A 25,887-nucleotide genomic window follows, 5' to 3' on the forward strand; every position below is an offset into this window, starting at 1 on the left:
ATAGGAACTGTCGCTGTCGTCTGCTACGGTAATCGTGCGTCCGCTTCTGCGCGTTCAAAATTCAAATTTCTATCGTCCAATAGTGATGCAGATCTCGCAGGCCGATGAGTAGCACCCCTAGCGGATCGTGCGGACGGGCTCCTCATTTGCTTTGCCGATTATGACATGGTTGCCGTAATCTAGTAGGTCGCGGTCCACATCGTTTGATCTTCACCCTTCAAATATCTGCTCATACTCGAGGATATTGGCCATCATCAGATGATCGCTTAAACGACGTGACGCCGTTAGCAGTCCGGAAATCACAACGTGCCTCCAATCACAGCCATCAGCCGCATCGGTATCGACAGAAAGCCTGCGTCTGAAATCGTCGTCTGCGATTCGCGAAAGCAGACGACATCGCGACCCTTTGTGTCCACGTCACAATCTAGGTGACGTCGGCTGTCATAGACTTCCCTCACCACTTAAAAAAAATCATTTTTATGACTGTCATAAACATAAAGGCTGCAAAAAGAAAGCGTTATATACCACTCTCTCGCCGTTTTCCCGAAGGAAGTGCGAAGTCGTCTTCCAGAATTCAACCAGTTCTTCAAATAAATGTTTCCGAGCCAAGTTGCCGCAATAAATGAGCGTGTCTCGCTGTGGATTCCTCTTCGCCGTAAAGTGTCTTCATTTATCATTTCAAGTTCGATGCGAATGCTGAGCAAAACAAGCAGTGAAACATCAGCGGACTTAGCACCACTGCGATAAAAAAAAATAAATAAAAAAAAATAACGAAACAGGTACGTACAATGCGGCGCCGAAAAAGTCTCGCCGGCTGTTGATTATTAATCTTCAAAATTGGGGCGCGCCGTTTGTTGACTTTGGCTTTTGAGTAAACGGCTCTGTCGAACTCGCTCGTGCGCATAGACAGTCTGGCAACCACTGTGTTCTTTGGCCGGCGTAAGCGGTTTCTCCGCTAATTATTCTTTGGAGCTGACAATGGCCGCCGTATAAGGGGATCCGCAGCTGCCTGTCAGTGCTCTCATTTGGAACGGTTGCAGATGAATATTGCGCTGATGCTTAGCAGACCTTTGGGAAGAGGCATCCTCTGTTGTAGCGACGAAAAATAAACTTGCTTCAACGTTTAATGTCATCGCTGGGAAGGGCTGGCGGTAATGGGGCATAACGCCCTGAATGACGACAGCATAACGAACATGTTTAGTGGATAAATTGTGTGAGTGCTTTCTTTAATGATGCTAAAGGAGGAAGAAGACGTGTAGTTGATTGATTGATTGATTGAGAGATGTGAAATATGGAGACGTGAGGCACGTCAAAGTCGGGTCAGGCTGCTCCAGAAATTGTGAATAGAAGAAACTAGAAAAACCATCCTCAGGATGACCATGAGGCGCTAAAAAGACAAAGAATAAAAAAAGAGTAACAAGCGGGGTCCACCTGATGAATGAGTCCAGTAAGTCAAATAAGAGTTTAAATAAACGTAGACTAAATACACCAGTGGCCGTCGTCATACTGTACAATGTACTCCGTGTTTCTCGACTACAGTCTTGAGAACAAAGACTTAGAGTGCGTCGAGACGGTCACGTGATTTCAAAAATTGCGCAATTGCGTGTATGTCCCGTACTTGGTGACCCACAGGCCGGCATCCAAGAACTTTTGCGGTGACGAAAGAGCGGTCGTCTAGGTGTGCCAGCGACGATTCTAAGATACGGTGATGGGGGGAGGGGGGTTTCTGTGTTCAGCGTAGTCTTGAATAGCGCGTGCAGCGTCCTCTCTGGCGTTGATGTGGTATATGTTATGTAACTGCTACTGAAGTAATTTCGTGCTCAGAGAACCAACGCACAGTTAATATTAACGATCATCGTTGCGTCGGAGCATATCGATGAAATTACATAAATTGTTAGGCGTGCTAGAATTCGGTATTTTTGTTTAGGTACTATTAGGCTGGTTCACACACGTAGCTTGATAACGCTTGTATGCATTCCAGCTGATCATTTGTCCGAAACTGTCACAGCTGCCAGAAATTACACTCACGTTGTACCGATCCGGTGCCAGAAGCAAGATACAAGACCTATTGTCTGAGGGGTTCAGAGGTCCCAAGTTCTAAACCCCTCATTACGATTTGTTTGAAGTGTCTGTGTCGGCCCCAGGAATAACGTAAGAACCTAAGCTATTTCGTCGTCTTGTATAGCGATCGACAGAAATATTGCTGATGTACCTTTCGCGTGTATTCGCCTAGTAGAAAATGGACGTAATACGCTGATTATGCCTGCTTCGCGGGAAACAAAACGACCCCTCATTAAAAGGGTAAGAAGAAACTCCAATTTTCCCGAGCCAATTAGTGAAGCTCAAACTAATTACGTACGCTAGGTTTCACGTATAGTTGGTCCTGTATTAGCGCTCGACCTTAACCGCTACACGTGCACCCCCCCCCCCCCCCCACCACACACACACACACCTCCTCTTAATTTGAGCAAATTGAGCCCTAAATATGCGTTAAAACTTCCTCTCTCCTCAATGGGTGGCACATTGATGCGTGTGCCTCTGTGGGAGCACGATCCTTATGTCTCTTGAAGCTTCGAAGAGCAACCCCGGCAATCAACTGAAAGAGGACACGCAGGAAAAGGATGATAATAAGGTTGTCTGCTTTGACGTGTAAGGCTGCAGCTACCGCTGCCTCGCTAATTAGCAGTGATGGGGCTTCGTTACTCGACAAAGATACCCTAATGGCTGTGAGACCTGCGCCCTGAAGGTTTCATTAAACGCGGGGTTTCAACTCCCTGCTCCGGACAGCGATCTTGGTTTTGAAATGGGGCTCGACCCCGAGAGTGAAGAATCTGAAGATACGGGGTGCTTGGTGAGTGCATAACATATGTTCGTGGATTTGGGGCTCATATATGAAGTGTGCCTCCTTTGCTTAGGGTGAGACCTCTCTAGTACACGGACAAGTACGGGACCAGGATTTATTGTCCACTGAAGGGAGGTGTCAGGAAGCCAAGCTGTCCGCGATAGGGGAGTGTCCGCGTCTGTAGGAGAGGTGTCCGTAGTGGAAGGTTTTACGGTATACATACTTATAGAGGGGCATTGTAAAAATAAAAAATAACCTATAAACGACTTCATAGGGTACTGTCCCATGCTTTTGCCTTACAGGAGGCCATAATGCTAGTGAGATAGGGTATACTCTCCTACGACATCTAATTGCCTTTCCTCCTCTGCTCTAATGGCTCGATCTCCTCATTTATTCTCGATTCGGGGGAGGGGGGATTTATTGGCAGAAAAAGGAAAAAGAAAGATAAAAGGGGAAAAGTCAGCCAGGCAGCACGCCGGCTTGCTATTCCGTAGAAAAACATTCTTGCGATTTTTCGAGATTTTGATTAGCTGTTCGTGTTACTCATTAGGCAACGTTAGTGGAAGTGACCAGCCTTGACCGTGTCGCAGGCAACTACGCAGTTTTTCCCAGTCTCTCCCCCCCCCCCCCCCCATCTAATCAAATCTTTCGCGAACAGATGAAATTTAATATAAAGACTAGGAAATCCTTCGTTAAATCTTCATAACTGACAGGATAATTTTAAGTGCGCCGAAGGTACGACCAGCATGTGAAAACGCTTGGAGAAATGAAAAGGGATACATAATCTTCTTCCCCTATCGGATGTACCTTGTACTACGCGTTAACCTTGTTACTCGTTCTCGTTTTTTCTGCGGCAGCGTCATATCCCGGCCGGCTTTCTAAAGTATGTTACTTTCATCACCGTGAAGCTCCAGACACTGTCCCGAGGTCTGTAAAGTGAACATCGCGCCCACTTTCGAAAAAAAAAAAAATTCGAACGCGTTTTATTTCTCTAAGTTGATTTTCACTTCCCGTGCTGCATTTTTAGTATGACGAAAACCATGCTGCCCTAACCGCGGGGAGTGGTCCCTTTTTACTACCACGCATCGCCGCTATATACGTGTCTGGATGTTGTATATATGGTAACAGTAATGGGACGGGTTTTCACATACGCGTCGTATCCTAGCGGCGCTCGAGCGAACCACGCTCGGAGCGCGTAAAAAACAAATCCACGTGGGTAGCACAAGGGACCAAAACCGGTCCGGAGTGGGACCGACGAGCCCGCGCCGTCCGTGCGGTCTGCCCACTGGTCCCCACTTCTGTCGTCCCCAAACTGCGCCATCTAATGGAGACGGAGATAACCCTCTCCGGCGCTTCAGGGTCATGCGCATGCCCATTAGCCGTTGCGAAAATGGTCCATTATGCCATACCATACCACAAGACCTCTCCCTGTTTGTAAACAAGTGACGTCATAGTGTTCGATAGCGCCACCAATTTGGTAGAGTTGAACTACGCTCGAAGCTATAGGGGGCGAACAAGGTCGCGAGTGAAAGCCACGGTCTTGATGGGATTACGATGGTCTCTGAAGGGGACGCGATCTTCGGTCCTACTTTTCTTTCAGTAGGAGGCAGCGAACAACTGCCCATTCGTGGAACCCATCCCTCTCCTTCCGATTTGTTTCGCTTTCATTCTGTCTACCAACGTCATGATGACGTTTCTCGGGTTGAGGTGTATTGGCAATAACGCGGTAACGGGAACGCGCCACTTGTCGTCATCAAAAGAGAACCCCGTTGTTGCTGTTGGACATGTTCAGTAGAGTTACTTTGCTCGAACTTTGACATTTCCGAATGACCACAACACGACATGTATATGTAGTTGTTGTGGACCATAACAGTACGGGAAAAATTGAGAAGTGCCTGAAATAAGCACACTGCCTGAATACTTTTTATAGCCATAAAAATATGTGGGCTGTAAAATATTCTAGTCTCAATGGCTTTGATTTTAACGCAGATTTAATTTTATAGACTAGACTTTATTAACGCAGACGAGTGTGCTTTGAGAGCTCACGGGTTCTGAAGATGTCAAGCCTCTGCTCTTTCTCCGTGTTTATTGATTCTGCCCGTCGTCCCCTTGGGACCAGTCATTCAGCATGAACCGGCTGCCGATATGTCATTGTCCGCGTTATTTTTGGTTCAGCCGCCCTCCGTGATGCGTTTTTGTCGACCAATAACGGTACGAGCGACGTGGAAGGCTTCCACAGTCTTCCGGGACCTTTGACCCTCGCGTGGAAAAGAGGGCACCCATCAGTCTCGACTGACTCTTCAAAATAAGTGTCGATAGCAGCGGTGCCTTTCTTGCTCTATAGACGCTTTAGCGTTATACTCCGGTCTCCAGAAACCCTCGGTGTCCCTTTCGATGCCGTTTTCCTTCAGTTAATCCTCTATTTTTCTTATTTACTTTTTTCTGTATGGTAAAAGCAACCCGGGGACACCTTAATTGTTTCGTGGACGATTCGTACTTATAACTCATCTCACTAATACACTTCATCTAATGTCTCGCATGTATTGGGTCGGGTGCTGCACCCTACCGGTGACACGCGTCCCATGGCGTTGCCATCTATTTGTTCTTGTCGTTTTTCTTATTGCAAGCTGGTTCGTGTTGTGTGTCGCTCCTCTATGTGCGACAGTCTGTTTGTGTTGGTACTACCTGTTTCGTGATTTTGTCTACTTCCAAAATAATGAAATAGGTCTTATTTACGACGAAAGATGGGAGTCACTGAAAAGGTTGGCCAGCTGTAGGACTCGACCCCGTATCTTCTGGATTACCGGTCCAGGGCTCTACCAATTGAGCTAAGCTAACACACCTCCCCCAGCAGCACAATGTACTGAAAGTCAGGTGCAATAGGGGTGGCCGGTATGTGTCTTATCAATGTTATTTAGTTTCACAAATCCGTTGAAGGCCTTCCACCTACCCGTCCACCCCTATTGCACTCGACTTTCAGTACATTGTGCTGCTTGGGTCCCCAGCGACTTCCAAGGGCGCGTCACCTGAAGGGACAAATCAACCACTCTCTCTCTCACTCATCCCCCTTTCACTCTTACATTTTTCTCACTCATACACACAATCATACGACGGGATCGACGCAAGCGGCAACTGTTGAACATGAGAAAACTGATGTTCTGAGGCTGGAACAACATAGAAAGGACAAATACATACAAAGCCTCAAATTGCCTAAGAAATTAACGATGAATGTACGTATGTATGTATGTACGTATTTGTCCGATGAACGATGTATGTATTTGTCCTGTCTATGTTGTTCCAGACTCAGAACATCAGCTCTCTCATGTTCTCTCATGTAGGTCTTGTTTGCTATTATTGTTATTTTTTAAATAAACTGATAGGACGAAAACTCGAGCTGCATCATTCTCAGAGACAAAACCAGCTGCCTGGCTTAATTGCGAACAACACTGTGCTTATCTGTCTCTCCGCCCTTGTTCACCCCCATCGTTCCATCCATACATTTTCCACCAGGTACAGGCAGGACTGGCGGATGACAAAGTTCACCTTGAAAAAAAAAAAAAAAGAAGAAGCTCTCGTTACCGCTTGGGAAAACGGACGAGCTTCGCATACTGAGGTCGCTCGTAAAGCGGCGCTGACAGCGTTATTGAAAAGGACCGTAAGCATTAGAATGCGTCGAGCGATGTACCTTTTTATATATATCATTGACGCTTGCAGATGCTGAGTGCAGAGTTGTGTCCCAACCTTCGGACGCGAGTCGTTGTCGCAAACGGTTTGAGGGAGAGAATGAAAGAAAGGACGCACTTAAGGCCTCCTTGTTCGGGACCTGTCTGTTTTAATTTTCGACTATTGGGAACGTGAGAGGAAGCAGCGCTCGTTAAAATGGCTGTGTTGTGATTCAGTGCCATGCTGTCTGGATAGCAGGTAGCACAGTGGTGAGGGACGGACCGCGTCTTTCGCGACTGCTTTTCCTCAATCAGTCAATCGATCCAATTTTATTTATACTATTTTTTTACAATCTGTAACAGTCTTAAACTCGGTCTGGGCGTCTGTGCAGGGCGAGTGGGCAGCGTTACTTCTTCTTAGGTGCACTGTTTGTCGAGCTAAACTCTTTTTGGCGGCTTGCTTCGCACGTTTTACGAACGCAAATGTGCTGTAAAGTGTCGTGGAGTTTTCTCTCTCTCTCTCTTTCTTTCTTTTTCTGAAACCTGGAAAGGAACTGGGACTGCAAAAGAATCTGCGCATCAAGGCACATATTAGAGCAAATTGGATGGTACACGTTACAGTAATGTGTTCTTTTATCATCCGTCAATGTCACCTAAGAACATTCTTCCAAGAACTGCTGGATGTCTTCCAGTTGACATGTTTACAGCGACACTTCCTTGAGACGGTCGGATTCCGCAGTGTGTCGCCTGGAAGTTGCGCTTCGCCACATACCACCCCTGTCATGGAACGAAGTAACCACTCTCGGTATGTCGTCGCTGCTTATTTTTATTTTTTTTCCAACATCATCTTCATACATGCAGTACCGAACAGCGCTTTGCATAAACCCGTACACTGTATATATGCAGAGTAACATATGTGCGGTTCCCATTGTCTGTTTAACGCGGCTGCGGCTGCAAACACCTCACATCTAACGGTCTTGCTTTTGCCAAACGTTCGCTCGTCGTTTCGGAACAGATGGTTTTCTCTGACAAGTTAAACCCTCTCCTCATTGTCTTCCGACACATCTATTTCGGCCCACCTCCCGCAAAATGTTCTGGCCAAGAGCAGACATCGCAGGTTGAACGAACTCCGCGGCGATTCCAGAAATTTGCGCTTGTCCGATTTACACGCACTGCGACGGGACGTATTGTATTGCGTCCAGACACCCTCCCTGCGTCTGTGCAAACAATGCAACTGTTGTGCCACACTGTGCTAACTCGTATTTCATCATTAGGCCTACTTGAGCGTGTAATATGTTTCCGCCGACGGAGGGGGACTTCCGCCTTTAATTGCCAAGAATTTCACGAGGGATTGCCCTTGTGCTCCAATGAGAGGTTGCCAGACACTGTAGAGACTGCACGGGGGCTCTGAGCTATGAGTTTGACCCTTGACCCACATTTGGCGGGAGTGCGTTTGCGTTCGGGTGCATAGGCGAGTCGCCAGAGTAAGTGGTGGTCTGGTGCGCGGGGGGGTCGGGTACTTTCAAGGGGTCGTGTTCCAGTTTGATGACGTCACATGGCGGTTTGGGTTACCGATGTACACGCTGGTATCTTCGTCTTGGTGAGTTTGCGGTGATCTTGTAAGCAGAACTGTTGTGCAGGCGTTCTGTGTAATGAAAAATGATCGCCTACACCACACACGGTGGTGGTGGAGCTGGTGGTGAAAGGGGTCGCCGTTGTCGGCCTCGCATATAGGTGGGCAACGTCACGACTGGCGACCCTGGGGAGAATGTGCGTCCTTGGCCGACTTCTAAGGGAACTGTGCCGACATATGTTTGAAAGCGTCTGACGAAAACCCAGGAAAAACCACAGACAGCACAGCCGGCACCGGGATTCGAACCCGGGTACCTCCCAGTCTCGACGTGACACACTCGTTCCGCTTGTGCATAGTTTCATGTAAGGTGTGCCACAACCATTCGCCACAAGCGCATATCGCGGATGAGGGACCTGTCAGCGCATTTTTCGTACCATAATTCAAGTACAAAAATACAATTACCTGTCAATTGTGATTATGAGTAGGGCTCGTCCGGCTGCCCAGGAGGCGCCCTCGCTCACTGCCATCAGTGGCACCTGTGGTGGGAAGGATAAGTTATTTTCAGCATTTATTTCGCAGTTTCCTGCCGTTATCTCATCCTGCATCGTACACATTCATTAAAGTTGGTCGAACACGAGACAGAATTCACGCGACGACGTGTGAAATCGCCAACGTCGTCATCTGCGCTTGTAGAATACACTGGAAAACTTTTCTTCCTCCCGCCACCAGGGACGAAAGCTGGCGCCAGCGTCGCCGTGCCTCACGGTCGCCTCGCAGGGTGGACCGAAGTCCTACGTTGTCCAGGAAAGGATTTGTCCAGGGGGGGGGGGGGGCGATAGTCCAACTGATTAAGAGACCCTGAAGGTGTGGTTCGGGGAAGTATCAGAATTGTGTTCTATATTGTAGATGATGAGGAGAAAATATGTTTTGTGCACACCACAGTGGCTCCTGGTCGGCTATTTTGAAGGTAAAATCAGAAAACTGGAATTGCGCAATCTCGCGAGATAATTCCTTCCGTTTGCTCTTCGCGGTGCACTCGGAAGAGACACTATAACGCCGGAGGCGTACTCTGGAGCAATTCAACGTTACTAAAAGAGGGACCCCAATCAATTTGAGCTCGCCCTTATAATGGCTGTCTCTCTTTCTCTCTCTTAGACTGTGATCATCAATAAAGGTGTCGCGAAGCGCTCCCGCACTCTCGGCTGAAAAATATATAGAGCGGAAAGAACCGACGGGAAAGCAAAAAAATAAAAAGACAGGTCGATCTCGAGCCCGTCAACTTCATATAAATTCGAGGATGAGAAGATTCCAGAAAGAGAGAGAAAGCAAAAGTGACTTGTGCCAGATTGTCACTGTCGACAAAAGGCCTCACGTACGGGGGGAACTTGGACAGGCCGCCTGAGTTGAGTGACGTCCGCCCATTGTTTGCAGCTTGCCGAGGAAAAAATGACGAAAAGAGTTCCCGTAGTCGATGCCTCGTTACGTCCGTCGACGGAGAGAGAGAGTTTCGTATGAACGACAGCTTTTTCCCACGAAGACTTTTTTTATTATTATTCCTTTGTTTTCCCGGCCCGCGACTGATACGACTCGTCTGCGAGGACGATGATCTTGCACGCGACCGAAGTAAGGGCGCGGTGGGGCAGACGGCGGTGTACCGAGGGCGGGTGTGGTTGCCAGACAATTTTTGAGTGCAGAAAAGGGACACGACGAATACCCGTGCCGCACGGGAACGAAAAATGACGTGAAGTGCTCGATGTAGCAGGTTTTTAGTGCCGTTCGTGCGGTGCCACACGGACGGCTTTAATGGGATTTGAATTAAATGCCATTTTCTGCTTAGTGGGTTCGCCACAACTCATTCGCGAATGAAATCGACTCCATTGCTCGCGTAGAATGCCAATTTTAGATTGCGTTTTTAAATCATTTTCTACACCGTGCAACGCAAGGTGGTTTCTGAAGCAAGTATCTTTTCACCAAATAAACTTCCGCGTCAGGGATTTTCTCCGGCAAGACCAAAAGACACACGTCGCCGCCAAGGGCAGACGCCATTGCTTTGTGATCTGGCAACCTAAGTTGAAAACACTTGGTATTAAAACGTATATTAAAACAGGTGCGTAGACAGGAAAATTAACAAATTACTGCATTGTGAATTTTTAAGTACCTGCAAGCTACGTTTCGTTTTTCTCGAATTGTACCCGCATATCATGTTTTCTCCAGACGAAGTGAAGGTTCTGCACGAAAATTTGTGAATACTAAAGTTTTATTCCAAAGAGTGTTTCATTCCCTGGACTTGCTGTGTTCTCACTACTACCAGACTGGACTTCGTATTTTATCTATTTTTTTTTCCTTCGTCGCCCAAGCGCACGTTCTTTACTTTAGTGAGCAGTCCGCATCATTTTCGCGACTTTTAATGGCGTTTAAAAAAAAAATTATCAAATATCGCGTGGCACGAGCTTCGTAAATAATGGCTTTCGAGATCCGAATGACAGTAGACGAGAATGCCATTATTCCCTTCCGTGTGGAACCGGTAATGCATGTCGGTTGTGTCGCGCCGGTCGGATGTTGACTCGATCGTATCAGCTCCGGGTCGGTTGCCTGTCCGGTTGAAAGTGACGGATACGCGCGGTTCGTCACGTTTGTGACGTCATGCGCTCGCCGGCGGCGGCGGCATCACGCGGCGGAAGCTAAACTGTGTCGGTACCTGCAGTACTCGTGATGATGACGCGTCCGTGTAAATATATAAAGCGATTATAGCCGAATCTCGGACAAGAGTTCGGTGGGAATAAGCCATCATAAACTGGAAGGAAGTTAGGGTTGGGCCAACAGAATCCTCCAATCAGTGCCCAGAACGGCGAATGGAGTCTTTCGAATCCGCCAGTCACGTTTGTTTGTTTCTTTTTAAAATTGGCGCCTCCGGAGTCCACCGAAATTAATTGGCTGGCGGGCCGCGCCCAAAACCACAGCATGAAGCGCCGACATTACAAGTTTAAAAGTAACGTGGTATTGCTTTTGAATGTATCTTAGTTTTATGGAAAGAGTTCAGGCTCGGGAGTTTGTGTATTTCGTGTAGTCGATGAACAACATGTTACATAAGCTACATTTAAGAAGAAGCATATATGGGTATGTTTTCTCCTGAAAGTTAACTATTATTTAATTTGTTTTTCATTAAACGAAGGTATCAAATTCTGCTTCAAAACACTTTTCGGTAGAAGTGTTTCTTCCCCGTGGCTTTTCAAACTCAAAAATTTGTGGATTCGTAGAATCTTCCTTCGATTTGGATTCAGGAAATTCTGGATTCGTCCCATCTTCAGTAAAAGTTTACAACACGAGCGAGATGGATAGAAATATTTTGTAAAATACACGCTCCGTCTAGTGGCGGAGAGTAAATGTATAAAAATGATGCACCAAGTGACGTGATGTCCTCCAGTGAAAACCATGTTTATCAAACAGTACAACTGTCACTAACTACCACGACATCCACAGCGTGAAATGTTCCCCGCTGAAACACACATACGTATTTATCAATGAGACATATGTTATCATAAAACGCCGCCGCAAAAGGCGCCGCACTCGTTCCGGCGTGCTATCAGGAATGGTGCCGCGTTGCGCTCCTTTCCACTCTGTTCACATTCTGCGTCACATCGTGACGTGTGCACTCGTGTCCTGTGACGTGGGCTCTACAAGGACAGGAAAGAGTATATACTTCACCTGCACTGGCGACAAACGCCTGCCGTGCGGTCCGTAGATGTGCTGTGCACTAGCGTTTCTTCTGTGAAAACGTTGTATATAATGTCCGTACGTATTACCAGGACCAGCTAGCTCTCGTGGCATAGTGGTTAGGACGATCGCTTTCCACGCCGAGACTGGGAAGGTGACACGGGTTCGAACCCTGTCACCGGCTGCGCTGTCTCAGGCTTTCTCAGGGTTTTCGGAAGACTTTCTAGACGAATATGTCACCACAGTTCCCCCTGAAGTCGGCCCAGGACGCATACTAACCCCCCTGTCCCCCACTGCTGCCCTCTCTCCATCTGTCCACGTCTGTACGCCGCTCATAGCCGCAGTTGCTTCGCGGTGCTAACGCGTCTTTAAAAGAAAAAAAAACATATTACCAGGGCGGTAAAAAGTCGCTTCACTTATTCATTAGTGCTACGTTGTAATGCTCCAAATACCGTCGTTCCATTCATTGTCTATTCCCAACACATCCTGTCCGTGTCGTCATTAATAAATGACCCGTGGCAATAGCAATTTCTCTTGCACTCGCCGTGTAAACCAAGAAAAAAAATCTGTTTACTCCTCTCCCGGGACCAATTACAACGGGGGGACCTATTTTATCGCCCCTCCATTCTAGGGCCAACGCACGGCAGACCCGAGTTATCTGGCCGAGAATTCTTTACTGCCGCCGCCGCGAACGTGAAGGAGGAGGTAACATAAAAGCGTACACACGGGCGTACTATACAGCCCAGTATATACTGTGTACTAAACGTCCCCATTGACGTTGCCAAGTGACCGAACCCTTTTTTATTGAAGCGACAGGCTTTTATTGAAATGAACGACGTACTCTGGGTGGTTGCGAGAGTGAAGAGGTCCCGTCGTACGCGTTGCGGATGTACAAAGCGTTTCTATTGGTTAGGAGCATTGGGAGGAGGTTGGCGTGACCCGAGCAGCACAACATCTTGGCTCAATATTGGGCCAACATTGGCCATGCCGGCCCAATATTAGACCAAGATTGGACCGATATTGGGCCAGTATTGCCAATATTGGGCCGAGATGTTGTGCTGCTTGGGGAGTGAGGTGTGTGCCAAGTACACTATAAGAAAGTAGAGGAGTAATTTGGGGGTCAGTTTTATTTATTTATTTATTTTACCCTCAGGTCAATTGCAGGTCCCAGTCTCCTAGGTTGCAATTAACTCTCCATTTTAGTCTAATATTCCTGAAATTTGCTCCCCGAGCACTGCTAATAACTCCCCAAAACTTCGCACAAACCACCGTGCATTTAGTCCTATAAGGACTAAAATTGCTCCTTGTTGTTGTAGAGTAGAACTCAGTAGAACTGCCGTCGGGGCAGAGCTATAATGTGGCGATTGGCAGGTTGCTGTACATGTGCACAGGGTTGCTCGCAGCTCGTGATTCAGGGAAGATTTAGATTAGATCAGAAAAAGAGGAATGAAGAAACTTGATTAAATATTAACGTTCAGCGACCCCCCGAATCAAAGGCATACTGCTCAGTTTTAACGATGTATCTGCTACTCAAAGTTATGTGACGCAAAGTCGTGCCGCACGTTCAAAACGCATGCTCGAAAACGAGCAGAAATGGGAACGTATGTTATCTTCCTCGCGATCAACAACCATTGTACACAGACACGATTGCTTCCTAAAGCAGTATCCGTGTCCTGTCATTTGAAAGCAAAAAAGAAATACGCTCGTTTAACCGTTTATCCAACCTCCTATTCCGCGAGTCATCAAGTTGGCTAGTCAGAGATAACGAAACGCATTAAGTAACTCCCATTTAAAATGCGGAGCTCATAACCCAACATCCATTCCAAAGCAGACTCTGAGTATGTATATACTTTGGAGACATATAACTTCGTTTGGGGCCTAGACTCATTTATTTTCAACAATACGCCGGCGCATTATCTGCGATCCCTCCATTTTGAGCAGCTCACAAAATGGCGCGTGGCACGCAAAATTGCAGACGACACCGAAAAAAAAAAAAAGAAATGAAAGAAGCAGATAGCCCGTTGTATCAAAGAGAGGTCACGCTATATACGGTTTGATCTTTTGCGCGAGCAACCTTCACGGCTAAATAGAGTGCATCTCTCCCGTGCCATTGTGAACTCTTTTCCTCCCTTTCCGCTAGTTTTGGCGGCGAGAAATAACTGAAAGAGAGGAACATTGTGCGTGCAATACAAGCAGACGAGCGTATACACGCAACCAGTACTGCGCGCGTACGGGCAAGAGCGCCACCACTACACTCGGCGCCGTCTGGGCCGTGAGGAAGCGAAGATTCTGAAACGGGACCCCAACATCTTCCGAGGTTTTCAGAGGACGATGAGTGCTTCCTCCTCCTCCTCCTCCTCCTGCTACGTTTCCCTTTCCACGTGTTCTCGCCTCTTCGGGTTATCCGGCCGCGTTCTCCACACAGGAGAGTTTCAAACGCTTCTATTATGCACGAGATCGATAAGTGCGAGGGTGTTGAGATGGAGTTCTTTTTCTTCTTCTTTTTTTCAGTGTAATATGTAGGAAACGAGGGCCACTCGAATACGAGGACGAGCTTTTGGTTGAACATGTATACGGGAGGAGGTTGGTAGGTATGTGGATAGACGGCAGGAGATTTTGATGTGGCAGCAGTTTTTGGAGATATGAAACGTGGGGTTTCAAAATGAGGGAGGTGGAAAGGAGGAGGCGGAGGTGACTCGAGAGGAATAATTCTGGTGCGCTGTGGGCCCATACGCGGCACTGCGCATGTGCGTATACTGAATAACATGAAGGACAGTTGCACGACAACGATCATTTATCAGTAAGCTTCATCACTGCTCCTGGGGCGCACTGGTCATTATGAGATATGAAATGATGCGGTGACGGTGAATATCCTCCTCGCCCCTTTTGTGTGACACGAAGCCCTCATTAGAGACGTAAACGCTCTAAAACGAAAAGTGATTTCTTTTCGTTTTTCTTTTTCAATGAGTGGAAACAAACTACAAAATTTCATGACGGCATTTTTTTTTTGTTACAGTATATCATTTCTATTGTGCGCTGTTATCTTCGGTTTCGTTTTCAGTAGAGACCTCAGGGCGAAGCAGCGAAACATCAGAAACATCACTGTCATCGTTTTCGGTGTTTAGTCTCTCACCTTTCAGCCTTCAGGAAATGTTACCCTTCTCCTACGAATACCTCTGCTTGATCTTCATTTTTCTTTTCTTTCTTTTCTTTTTTCTGCTTCGAAAATTTTAAACTTTTCTGAGAAACAGAACGCGAAAAAAAAAAAAGCTTTTTCCACCCATTCAAAAATTTCCAGAAATTTTATACATGTCTGTATAACCTCAGCCCAGGCAGCACAACATCTTGGCCCCAATATTGGCCCAATATTGGTAAAGCCGGCCTAATAGTGGGCCAACATTGCCACTTGGGGCCAATATGTTGTGCTGCTTGGGTGCACCAAGGTATGACAGTCGCGGTATGAAACCACATACATTGAAAAAAACATTTTTAGCAGAACCCTCCAGCGTCGGAAACACTACGGAATTCACCGTATTCTAATCTTCGGCGGCGGCATTTTGAGAACTTTAAGTATCGCAACACAGTTTACGCGAACCTCGTGCGGAAAGCATTCCCTGAAACGGTCCTCCCAAACTCTCGACCCGTGTACGTATACGCTAGATTCCCAAATGCCTCATTTATTTCCAATAGCGACGGCGTTCCCCGTACCTTCCCTGCGACGTCCACTTGCCCCTGAGACGACATGTAGCTGTGCTTCCGACGGAGGTCCGTGAACTATCGAAGCGCGCCATGCATCGTTCTGGGGCGGCTGCCAGTTCTCTTAAAAGCGTTATTTCTAGGCTGGATGACTCAGACGACCCCCCCTCTCTCTTCATTCTCCTTTTTATTTACGTCGACTGGCACTTTAATTCATAGGCATCATCGGGGTCACCCAGTTGGAAAGTGGCCTCCGTGCAGAAGTGTCGTTGCTGATGCAGCAAACGCCGACAATTTTTCTCAGTTGCTCGAATCAATTTATGATGTCTAGACTTTTTCTTGCTCCTCTCTGCGCTGGGTGTTGACGTCAGGCGTTGCGCGGAGCTTTTGATGTGTCGCGTTCATATTTCGTGTTGCGATATTCATTCGAGAATGTCTTCCGAGCAGCTACACTTCTCGATTGCCTCTACACTGCCAATGGATGGTACAGTTTTGTCAGCGGCGATGACAGCTTAGAATGTGACACGTAACTAATATTGGGCCCCTCGTAGTTTTCCTTGGCGTCGTGATTACTGGTTCGACTGTCAACGAGAGTGTGTTGCTCTGGGGCGTCGTTTTTCTTAAATGTGTCGAGCGGGAGTAACAGTTAGGTCTTGGCTTGCAGTCTTGTGAGGGGCTTCCTGTCTGCGAGCCGGAGCGCTTTTTATAAGCAATAATGTTTAGCTTTCTCCAATTCTTTCTCTCCTATTTTTTTCCTATTTCAGCCGCTCTCCTTACGATTTCTGATTTCAACTAATTAATCGATCTTTATTTTGTCAAATGATTTTGATGGGAGCTTGGAGAGAAAAAAAGAACAGGAGCCTGACGCGCACAAGATGGCATATATGGTGTCTCTCTGTATGCAACACGCAAGGGAAAACAAACACACACAAAAGAAAAAACTCTGTTTATCGACATTTTAGAATAGGAGTTCGCAACAGCAACAACAACAACAACAAAAAAAATGAATGTGAGCAGTTTCAGCGCAATTGTCAGTTGCTAGACCGTCGTGCCATTGTCTAGCTAGACCGTTCTAGAGTATATTGCTACATTAGAAGATAGTCTGTAAGGTATTCTAAAACGTGGAACTTTCCGTGGGACTTTCACAACGAACATTATACATTTTAACCAAGTCCACCAACACAGTTACAGGCGGATACTTGACAAACCGAAGTATTGACGTGCAAGGCGGAATCTCCCAGTGAGCAAGGTTTCCAGTGATCTGACGTTTCACACATATAACCCGATAATTAAAAAACAACGAAAAACAAAACGCGCATTCAAAATAACGCTCGTTAGCAAAAGCATAATTATTTCTACGCAGCCTATAATTGACGCCTGCCTTTCCTTTGACAGTCGTTAGCAAAGGGGGAAATATTGTGCGCGCGCGCGTGCAGGCTTTGCCCTTCGGGGAACGCCAACGTCGGACTTTTACGTCGTTTCTATACGGGTAACTAATTAATACCTCCCACTCGCGGACGATATTAGCATAATGATCGTCTCTGAGCGGACTTCCAGCAAAAGCGTTTTGCACCTGCGTGCGTAATAACTCCGTCCCCCATCCCCGAGGGTCGCCCTGTCGCCCTCTTCAATAGTGCACGTGATACATAGAGAGTGATGAAAAAGTGGGAGAAAAAAAAAAGGGGGGGGCGACATTTTTAGCCCTCGTGAGTTACGGAGTTATGCAGTGTACACTCCACCGCTGGGTGTCGTCTGCGCGACGTTGTAGTTGTCCAGACCGTTCGAGTTCGAGCATGTATCGAAAAGTTACTCGCATGTTGAAGAATCGAAGTCGTCAGCTTTTTTATATTGGGAAATTAAGGACAGCTGGAAAAGTGAACCATTAAATGGATGGCATTATAGGCCCCCACCAACATCGACAGCCGTGTAGGTCGGTCCGTAACAATAGTGGAGAGAGAGAGAGAGGGAGAGAGCGAGGAAGTTACAATGGCCCCGACACGAAAGTGCGGGAGCCCGAAAATCAGGATATGAAAGATGGCCATATAAAACTGACGCAACGAAACGCGCTTTGCACAATGCCCAAAAGAGGGAGCTAGTTTTTATTTGGTTCAAGACGATTTAATGAACTACATCTATTTAAATAAAAACTAGCAAGCAACCTTGGCCCAATATTAGACCAATATTGGCAATACTGGCCCAATCTTGCTCCAATATTGGGCTGACATCGCCAATATTGGACCACTATGTTGTGCTGCTTGGGCATTTATGTTATGACTTTACGGAACGCTCTCCGACACATTCCTTCGTCAGAGTAACACGCTAGTAGCAAATGGTGCTTTACGGACTTTACAATCAGGTGACTGGGTTGCCAAGTCACGTGTCTAAGTCCGTGCAGTCCCATTCGCTGCTGGCGTGTGACTTTGAGGAAGGAATGTGCCGGAGTGTGTTCCGTAAACTTTTGTCCAGCATTGTACATCAACCATACATATAACAGTTACCAGTGCTGCACATGTATTCGACTGGCCTAAACAAATGTTCCACTTAACGTCTGATATATACGCTGCCGTTTCAAGTGCCAGTACTGTTCATAGTTATCTCGTACAATAAATGGCTGAAGGCAGTATAAGACCAAGCAACCGCACGAAGTGTTTTCCTTCGGCACGCAAGGGTAGTATTGAATACACGCAACAAGATGTCTGCATACCACACATATCAATTTTTTTTTCTCTTGTATTAGCTTTTTTTACCGCTCTTTTGAAGGAATCGAAAAGGGGGGGAAAGTAATGTAAAGGCACCTTTGCCACGTACGCGCTGATGTTGTAAGGAAGCCACCTTTACATATTTTATCTCTATACCAGCGACTTCTTCATTTTTTGTTGCCCGCTTAACAAAGCATTTTGCACAAACAAATAAATTATTTATTATTTCTCAAGCAAAGCAGTATTGGACGTTTCTGAGTGCTTTAGTAGCTGTTATTTGTCAACTAGTGAAATCGTATTACACGGTATTTTGCTGTTCTCAACTCCATGCTGGAAGCGTTGTCTGCTGCGAATTAATATCTTACTTGAATAGCTTCCTTTTGGAACGTCAAACGCTACGTCGCTGTAGTGTACCGTCGAAGTCACTTCAAAATTTAACTAGAGTTTAAGACTGGGTAAACTTCTTGGTCCACGAGCTTGTGTTTCAGTCAATATACCAGGGCTTCATCGTACAATTTTAATTACTAGCCGCTGAGCTTTGGTCGCCTTGGGTCTTACCGTCTTTTTCCTCGCTACTACTTAGCTACAACATGACTTTTTCTTTAATGCCTCCCAGGGGAAATATTTCCGCTTCCCTCGCAAGTCGAGCGCAGGACGAAGATAGTGAGAGCGATATTATGCGTAAAATTACCGCCATGTTTGACACAAGTAACTGCCTATCCTTTTCATTACTACGTCACGTCGCATATGATATATGTCCGCTTATAACGATACTTTGGTTCCGTACGTTTCTTCCCAACCATCTTCTGCGAAAAAGATTGCTGCCGAGTGATTAATTATTTTAGCTCGTATTAACGATTCTAAAAGACATTCTTTCCCTCTTCCGTGCACTAATGTGATAAAGGAGCTTGGCATCAAATTGATTTTTGCTCGACTTCGAAACTTCGAAAGTCTTCGGTCGTCATCCCCTCCTCCCCCCCCCCCCCCCCCCGGCTCTGAATTTAAATGAGACAGACGGAAAGCATTGTGCAATTATCGAGATTAAAAAAATTTTTTTTTCGCGACTGTTCCTCGTTTCTGATGAAATTCGGTCGGCAAATATTAGTTTTTGAGAAGCGTCGCTCAGCTGTGCGAGGGGTATCTAGTTTAGCGATTTTCTTCCGCCGAACAGGGGGGGGGGGGGGGGGGGGCTTTTGTGCGTCGTTATTGCGTAACATGTATCCCACGAGATCTGCAGTGGCCGCCATGTGGCAGCACGTATGCTCTTTGAAATGTGAGTTTTGAGAATGTTGCATTGCAGACGAGGTAATCGAAACGTAATCACGTAAATGCAGAAACGTAATCGATGACGTAGAGGTGCAGGTCGTCTAGATCCCCAAGTTTTTCTTCCCCCCCTTACCCCGTTTGAGTGTACGTACATTGGGATCTGGGGGGGGGGGATATGTTTATTAGACGAAAAGGGAAAAAAAAAACGGGGGACGGTCAGCCAAACGGGATGTCGGCTTGCTATTCCAGAAATAAGAAATAATAATACATAAATAAAAAGAAAAGATAAGAATTAAAGAAAGAAAGAAATAGGAAGGAATAAGAAATAAATAAATAAAGAAAGAAAATTAAGAGATAAGAAATACAGAAAAACAAGTAGGAAAAAAAGAAAAACTACCAGATGATGAAAGAAGGATGAGGTAGATTAAAGACAAAGATGACAAAAAAAAGATGACTAACAAACGGTGAAAGAATGATCTGGATACTTCAATACTCCGCACTTCAACGCTTCGACCATGCACTTTTGAAAGTTAACCGATTGTGTTACTTGCCACTTGCTTCCAACCGCGATCCTCTGCTCCTGCTTCTATATACTTGACGATATTATTCCTTCCGTTCCATCAACGTTCGTCGACCTGAGGAGCATGCAGCAACTCCATTGCTTTATCGTGGTTTTGTATTCAGAGTGGCGCCACCTCATCGTATCCGCCACGTATGATGTTCGAGATCGGGTTTCGATGCGTCCGCAGGAGTTAATGCCACGCATAGGCTTCCGTCAGGTAATGTCCTTCCACGGACGGAATGATAGCTTTTTTTTTTTCTTTTTTCCCCCCGACGTACACTGTAAGCTCGACGAACGTGACTCACGCGTAGATACTGCAGCTTCTACCCCTCTTGTTCTTGCAAGCGCATTTTTTTAGTACATTTTACGTGCTCTGCGGGGGGCAGATTATTGGGAAGAATGTTCCCTTTCTTGCAGGTTTTTTTTGTGGTCGTACGCGATATTCTAACACCAGGTCGTGACTTGAGTAGAGAAATATGAGACTGTCTTCGCGTGGGTGAATAACGAGAGGAAAGACGGAAGGGTTAGAGGTTGGTTACTATATGAGTCTGAGGATTTTCCCGGCCAGATGAAGAATCTTGATCGGTTGCTTTTTGTATGCGTGACATGTTGTGGCTTTGAACGAGACAAAGCTGAGCGGGTTTGCTTCAGTGACAGGACGAGACGCGTTGGTGGCCAACCCGTTGGGCGTCAAAAGTCTGCTTCGTTTGTCTCATGCGGTTTCGAGCAGGTTTTTGTGGAATTGTATACGTGGACGGGTTTCGCGATTCCGGAGGGTATCTTTGCGAAGAATGCGTCGTACTCGTTATGGAGAAAACTCTAAAGTGACTACATGACAAGAAAATTGCTTTTTTCTTAATCAATACATTCTGTTGCGGCGTACGGGGTTGGGACGATAAAGCACAGAGTGGTGACACTTCCTTCCTCCTTCCCTTCCTTCCTTCCTTCCTTCCTTCCTTACTACCTACCTTACTTACTTACTTACCTTACTTATTTACCTTACCTAACCTTACCTTACCTTACCTTACTTATTTACCTTACCTTACTTACTTACTTACCTTATTCACCTAACAAATCCTCCCTATAACGAACCAGCAAACCTTGCGTCTGCTTTTGATATTGCTTGTTGAAATTGCATTTCGTGCCTGTGCATTATTGTGTGCAGCTGTCACGGATGTATTTATGTAGTGTTGGCATATTTGAACTGAACACATGAACACTGAACACATGAACTGAACACTTGGCATACTGAACTGTCCCAGCTCATGCGGCACGATATATTCGCCCAGTTAATACTGGCTGGGTATCGGCAATACTGGTTTAATGCTGGACCAATATCTGACCAGTATTGTCAATATTCTGCCTACATTATGCCAAGATGTTGTGATGCTTGGGAGAGCTGGCACTCGCGGAACAGGCCCTTGTTACTGAGCTCCCATGGAAAATCCTAGACTTTTGTTTATCGAGTAAGGCGTAGAATGTAGATGCCTTGGTTTCTTAATGGGACTCTCACTACACGAAAAACTACCACGCTGTCTGAAAGCAAACAAACAAGGCGTTATTTTTGTGCTTTTGGAGCCTTAGATGCATTGTTACATCCATTAATCCTTTGCGAGACTAAACGGACGGAACTTTAATGCGAACTTCAGAGTCTATTTTGCAGTACCGGCGATCAAATATCAAGGCCAGGGAACTAAAATGAGGTGTATATAATTGCGATCTAAGAAATTAGAAGCTGTAATCGATCCCCAATTTACTTTTTTTTTCTTATCATATAAAACATGAGGGTCAATATCCTTGGTCAGTCATTTCTGGAACCTACAATTTCCCATTCATGTCCCAGACGAACATCTACTGTCTTGTAAAAAGAAAAAGAAAAGGAATAGAGTTCGTTAAAAAGTGCAGGACTGACACAGAAGGCGGTTATAACCTCATCTGCTACGCAGGACGGATAGTAAACGGAGAACGGCATACGAGGGGGTGGGGGGACAGAAATGTTACACTTTGTTACCACCCGCAGTGCTGGCCAATTGAGAGGCTCTGTGGGTGTGTGTCTGTCGGGAGACAGTGACATACAGTTTAAGTAGAGTACATGCATTGTGACACATCCGCTCTCTTTCTGTCGAGAGCGTTCTTGTTGTCCTTCATTCAGTGTGTAGACCCCTAATGCATATTTTGGCAGAGCGACGCGGACGTTTGAAAAAGGAGAGGTCGGTCCCTGCAGATCTCGTGTACTCCTACGTAGAACCACACCCCCTCTAGTCGGGTGATAGATAGAACATACATGCCTAGACACGCCAAACCGTCATCTCTGAGACGCACCATAGGTTAACACGAATACAAGTGTCCGGTCAGCGCGTGAAGCGGCAAGGATGAGCCGCAGGAGAGGCGTGTATAGCGCTGTTGCTCACCTAGCCTGCGATCTCTCCCAAGCAGCACAATGTACTGAAAGTAGAGTGCACTGGGGGTGGACGGGTAGGTGGAAGGCCTTGAACAGACGCGTGAAACTAAAGAACATTGATGAGACACATACCACCCACCCGTATTGCACTCGACTTTCAGTACATTGTGCTGCCTGGGGCTGTTTGCCGATGCGGTCGAGCAGGGACACATTGAGCCATCGAGGGGTATACATACAATGGTCAAGCTTGAAATAGGTTTACAGTTGCCTTCGCAATATGAATGCACAAATTGTAGTAAGGAACGTATACCACTGTGACATAAGCGTTGTTTCTGCGTCTTCTGCAACTTTTATGTACTTCGCACACGGTCAAACCTGGCGGAAAGTGCATGGCGACTTTATCTCGCAAATTATCAATGACTGCATGGTTTAAATTTTGATCTACCGTTGCTAAAACGCGCGACATCACAATATCAACGTCAGTCCCGATCACGACCTACTACATTATAACGTCCATGTCATAATCAGCAACCCCTTTGAGGAGCCCGTCCGCACGATCCGCTAGGGGCGCTACTCATCGGCACGCGAGATCTGCACCACGATTGGGCGATGGAAATTTGAATTCTGAACGCGCAGAAGCGTATGTACGACTACCGTAGCAGACGACAGCGATAGCTCCTATGAAAACGCGTAGAATGATGACGATAATGAACCTCAGAATAAAACATCCGTGGAATATCCACCGCTCGTACAGAAATACTAAGGTAAGCTGAAGTACAAAGTATTGCAGAAGTTGAGGAAGCAATAACTGGGACGATGAGAAGCGCCACCGCTACCTTCCAAAAATGCGGCGCTGGGAAGGAGTGCCTACGACATGGTCGTTATAATCCAGTATAGGTCGTGGTCCCGACAACGCCGCCGTGACGTAGCGTCTGCGGGCGTACATCGGAGGCGCAAGCAACGCCTTATTGCAGACGACAGAACGGAAAAGCCACACGTTGCGTGCATTTGTAAGACGACGTTGTTAGCGAATTCACCTGCACGCTTAAAGGCTCATAAGTGGAAGGAGCGGTGGAAGCGCTAAAATTGTTCTGGCATTCGTATAATAACAGGCAGCATGATTCGCGGCAGCTTCCCAAGCGGACGGCATATTTATACGCTGGGACGGTTAATAATTACGATTTGTACCTGCGGACGTCACTTCCATAGAGGCATATAAGGAGAAGGAATAAATTACCGGCGCAACAATGCAGGAGCCTGCTTAGCAGAAGACAAGGTACTAATAAAATCTTTCGTGTGCCCACGGTCTTTTGTTGTGTGGGTTTCTCCGCCAGTTATAGCCTGCATGCATATTTATCGTTTAGCAGACGACACTTTGGTAAAGCAGTGCGGAACACTTTCGTCGTCTGCTTCTGAAACGGTGGCGACATAGTGAGCGGAGTTCTTTTTCTGTTGCTTCTAACGTAATAAATGTTGAGCTAGACACTGGACAGCACATTCGAAGAGCTTTGAGAAGAGGTGTGTGCGTTGTACGGTTCCGAAACTGGTGGCAACCTGTCCGGCGACGTGAGGCGACGGGTTTGTGCTGTGCCATTGCGTGTTGAATGATGCGGCCATAGAATAGCTGACAATCTCGTCGTTGAAAAATCGTTCTAGGTTCTGAAGTTACCATTGGAAGCTTTGTTCCAAGCGCCACAAAGTGTTTGTCTTGTCGTGGTGATGTATTGACTTGCGCGGATTCCCACGGTAACCGTACACACCTCGTTATTTTTAAGCATGCTGTTACCATTATTCTTACTCCCGTATTTTCTGTGCATGAAGTTTCTCGTGTGAATTCAGAGATCATGCAAACCTTGCCTTCGAGCTCCAGCAGTCTGAAAAAAAAAATGCACTGGGAAAATTCATTCCCGGTGACACTTACTAGTGGAAGTAACACGCTTGAAGCTCTCCACCACCATGCTGTCTCGTATCGCTTTCTTCGCCTACATCATCTAATCTTGCCACACAAAAACACCGCAACACGGCCATATGCGCGTCGCGGTGCTAACGACAACCCAAAGCAAGGGGAAACGCGGAAAATCGGATCTCTCGCAGCTTTCCGCTGATCCTTGTGGATACATGCGGATGCTGAAATCCGCGGCAAGGTTCGATCGCCTCATTTTCCGGCGATGGCTGCACCATTGTGCAGCCCCAGGCGATTGACAGGCTCTCCGGAAGAAGTGCTACACTCGTATATCGGTGAACGGGAACAGTGTGTGCGTGGGCCTAAATGTCACAGAAAGCATTAGGCCGTCCTTTGCTCCTTTTTTTCCGTGCCTGGAGCGACTCGTAAACGTAATTAGATGGTGTCCGTGCCTGAGCGCATGCCTTGCCGGATCGTTAAGCTGAATGTTACACGCTACAGTGAACAGAGATGAGGAGATAGTCGTTGGCGAGGGGGATTGTTGCATGGTCAGATAGATTGTCCGACAGGACGTACACGTGTGTAAGATTAGCTTCACACTGATGCTGGTGTTGCCCAGCAAGGCCCATCGCGATGGTACGCTACTGCCTTCTCCAAATAATATTTTAATATTTCATGTTTAATGTATATACAACAGCAACTTTATTGTGAGATGATGAACGGGGAGAGTCATCGCCAGGGGGCAATGCTCTACCCCATTGCTGGTGGTGATCATGGGGGGAATGAAATAATGAGCCACTTCACAATAAGGATCGAAGTCCTATGGTATCCAGAAAGGTCAAGGGAGCTTTGAGGGCAGAGCCAGCGCCACCTACATTGAGAAGGCCTGCGCATTGCCTCCTCTCCCTCCTTCGCTACGTGGCCATTAAGAGCCAGAATTCGTCTGCTACTGCGATTCACCGTTCTGCGAATTCAAGCACCCGCAAATGACTGCGCAGCTCACCTGGAACCTGCAGGCCTAAATATTTAGACAAAAAGTGTAAGACGCTTTCCCAGAAAATAAGTTTTGAGAAATATTCAGACTGTTTTGCGCTTTATTTCCAAGTTTTGCCATTTAGTACGCGGGGACGTTCAATCACAACTCGCAGACGACGGTGGTTCGTCTGCATGGCCACGACCGCTGAAAACACGATCCTGATTGGCTGACTCTTAATTGTTACGTCACGTCGACGAGCGAGCAGGCTTTCTCTGTCTAGGTGGCGTTGGCAGAGCGTTGGTGGGCTGGATGTGGCCACGGACCAAGCAATGTTGTGTGAGAGAGAGGGGGCGAGAGTTCAGCTATAACGTAGTGTGTAATATATAATGTATATAGTTTAAATGTATGCATCTGTAATAATATTTTGTGTATAACTTGGCCAAGCTGACCAAGGCATGACCAAGCTGGCTGAAAGGTGGCGGGTTCGAATGTTACCGCTGGCTGTGCTCTCCGAGGACTTCCCTGAGTTTTCTCATATATTTTGCCCGCGGATGTGAGCACAGTTTCCAGTGAAGCGGGCCAGGGACGCAGAC

At 46.7% G+C, this 25,887-nt stretch overlaps 1 protein-coding gene and 1 long non-coding RNA gene across 16 annotated transcripts in view; one reads left to right on the forward strand and one right to left on the reverse strand.

Annotated features, from left to right (window-relative positions):
* LOC135369853 (basement membrane-specific heparan sulfate proteoglycan core protein-like) overlaps window positions 1-25,887 on the forward strand; it is a 237,636-nt gene that overhangs the window by 88,415 nt on the left and 123,334 nt on the right. The window lies entirely within an intron of this gene.
* The window catches only part of LOC135369860 (uncharacterized), a 52,358-nt gene continuing 35,010 nt past the window's right edge, over window positions 8,540-25,887 (reverse strand). The window contains exon 3 of the long non-coding RNA XR_010415139.1: window positions 8,540-8,613. This is a non-coding gene — a long non-coding RNA (uncharacterized LOC135369860). The remainder of the gene's footprint in view (window positions 8,614-25,887) is intronic.

This window comes from Ornithodoros turicata, chromosome 10, assembly GCF_037126465.1.
Source record: "Ornithodoros turicata isolate Travis chromosome 10, ASM3712646v1, whole genome shotgun sequence".
Taxonomy (NCBI): domain Eukaryota; kingdom Metazoa; phylum Arthropoda; class Arachnida; order Ixodida; family Argasidae; genus Ornithodoros; species Ornithodoros turicata.